General features: G+C 39.7%; 1 protein-coding gene across 2 annotated transcripts in view; it reads left to right on the top strand.

Annotated features, from left to right (window-relative positions):
- Positions 1 to 2,940, top strand: part of LOC119411874 (nuclear receptor coactivator 5) — a 615,997-nt gene that overhangs the window by 235,228 nt on the left and 377,829 nt on the right. The window lies entirely within an intron of this gene.

The raw sequence follows: 2,940 nt of genomic DNA on the forward strand, positions 1-2,940 counted from the left end.
ACACCAACACCCCAGCACAGTTGTGTCTCATCTCCCCCCCCCCCCCCACATGCATGCAGCTTTGTGAGTGTTTCCAACACCGTGCGTCTGACGGACAGGACAGAGCAGGGTTATTAACAGACACAGAGGAAGGAACCGGCTGCGGCTTTATAAAGAACGTGTAGGTGGTGGTTATGTACTGCACGGACAGCTGAGGCTTAGTGGGTGTTTAAAGTGTGATGTGTGAGCGTAACATAATTACACAGGTATGGGAATTCTCGAAGACATGGCAGGAACCCACTGTGAGGACGAGTGGGCGAATAAGCATCTGAGAGCGCACGAATGCGCATGAGCATCAGCAGTTTCCGAGAGCACATGCACTTGTAAGCTTGGATTAATTTTTTTCCCCAAAACGTTATTGATACAGTTGAAGTGAATGTGTCCATGTGGATGAGGTAATGCATGATCACATTAAAATCTTGGATGAACTGTAACAGAGGCACTTAAGACACACTTAGGAGATTAATATAATAATAATAATAATAATAATAATAATAATAATAATAATAATAATGAGACTTTTTAGGGGATGTTAGGCTGAGAAAGAAGGAAAAGCCTGATTTGTATGATTGTTAGGCTATAGTCCTTGTGGCTGGTGGCTAAACACACTCTTCCAAAGACTGCAGATTAAAAATGTCCTGAATACAATAAAATAAAATAAACAAGTGTTTAGGAGGCGAGCAAACTCTCTGCAGTGAAATAAAGACACATATCCAGCGTATCTGTAGACAGAATTAAGACACTGTTTGCACTACATTTGTCTAGATGTAACAGCCAACGAGTACTTCCACCAGGCTGTGAAGAACCTCATGAGTCAACAAATCTCAGCTTTGAAATCAATGACTTGCTTTTAAAAGCATCTGTGGAGCCAAGGCCTGGAACAGAAAATCTGAGGCACTACTTAAAAAAAACAACCTACTTCATTATCACACAGAGAGAAGCACATACTGAATGCACATTTGCTGAAAGAGTCAAAGTTGGAAACAGGCAAATTCTATATGTTTTTTAAGATTATCTTAAGAAAACTCCAAAGCTAAAGAAAACAGCGTGACGAAATAACACCAGGAGCAAACAATCATTTAAATAAGCATTTAGAAATGATGTAATAAATAATAATAGCATCTTTGTGAGCAGTAAAGTATGACAAGCATGTGAGAGAAAACAGCGTTTGAACATCAGGACAGTGGAGAAAAGTGCCGCCATCGCAATATCATCAGTACTTTTACCCCGATGAGCAGAATAAGAGCAGAGAATTACTGGAAGCTACGATCACGTCAGAGCCTGCATGTCCAAACAACAGAGCTGCGTCTGGAGCAGAGCCTCACTTCATTATTATAATGTGATGCTGGAGTCGTTTGAAAACGGGGCTGCAAAATTTATTGTCATCAGTGAGCGCAATATTTATATCACAATGGCAAATGCAATGCCAGCATGTTTTGCATGTAAATATTTCTGGACAACACAACAGTCTGGCCACGATGCTCACCCCCGGTTTCGGTGACAGAAGAGAAAATGAGGAGTGATGAAAATGTGGGTTTATGGCGATCACAATTGTCATTGCAATATTACACAGCAATAATACTGCAAGTCTTTTTATTTTAACGTGATATCAGTGTCATAATGTCACTGCTTGTAACATTGCAGTGTGCAAATGGAGGATAGTGATGATGATTTAGAGATGAAAAAACATAAAAAAATAAACAAGAAAAATAAGCCAAAAAAAAAAAAAAGTGGAATAATGTGGAATGTGGGGGGGGGGGGGGGGGCACGCTGCATCACACAGATTGGACTGCTAAAGGAACAGGCACCTGAGCAGCAGGAGGGCGGGACAGGAGGAAGGAAGCAAGGAGGGAGATGAAAAAGGAGCGTGGTGTGTGTGCACACCAACAAAGGTGGATACAACATAAAACCTCTTTACAGCACAAACTCCTGTTGCTTTGGATGCCTCAGTCCTTTCCTCTTACATCTTATGGCAGACTACAACATAAAAGCTCACTTATACTAATGGATGCATGCAAGTGAATGCACCTTCTCCTGAACATTATCCATCTCTGATTAATTTATTTATTTAAAGTAATGCAAGATCAATTCTTTCATGGCCACCTCAGAACCACACTCCGCTGCGCATTTATCAATGACCTGCGCCTTCGTCACTGTCTCAAAGTTTACGAGACCCTACGAACTTTATGACCCTCGTTTGTACATGAACTGAATACTGAGAGTGAAGAAAATAAATAATGTGGTGAAGAAGTAAAAGAAGAGAGCCCAGATCCCCGAAAGGAATGCACGCTAAAAAAAGCAGACAAGTTGCAGCACATTAAGAGTGCATAAAGACCAGTATCTTAGCACTGGTGAACTCAAGCTGTTTCAAAGCCGTTAACTAGTACAATAAGAATATTAATACTGTCCAACTGTCCTAATATGGGCCCACGGCAGGTAAAATGATAAGCAAGTCCCCTTAAAGTGACTATCATGCACTTCCTGCAGATGTTTATAGTCCCAGCGTAACACGGTGCTACAGCAGATTAAAATGTTATTTCACGCAGTGCCTCCAAATGTAATAATGAGTTCTGCAAGGTGACTTTTCCTTCAAAGGGTCACTGTGACGTTTTACTGAGAACAGAACTGTGAGCTATTAGCAGGAACTACAACAAAGCGCAAGTCCATACTGTAGATTAACTTTAAACTTTTTTAATTTTAATCTCCAATTATTCAGTTTACCTCGAGCTGTAACGTTATTAAAAAGAAGTTTTCCTTTCTTTGTTTTGAGTCTGTTTTAATTTGAATTCAAGATGAAGACTCTACAGTCCTGCTTCTTTTTAAAGCTCTGTAAAAAAAATATCATTTTTAATTCAAATTAAAACATACTCAAAACAAAAAAAGTAAACTTTCTTTTTATTA

Source organism: Nematolebias whitei, chromosome 7, assembly GCF_014905685.2.
Source record: "Nematolebias whitei isolate Nwh7 chromosome 7, NemWhi1, whole genome shotgun sequence".
Classification (NCBI taxonomy): Eukaryota; Metazoa; Chordata; class Actinopteri; order Cyprinodontiformes; family Rivulidae; genus Nematolebias; species Nematolebias whitei.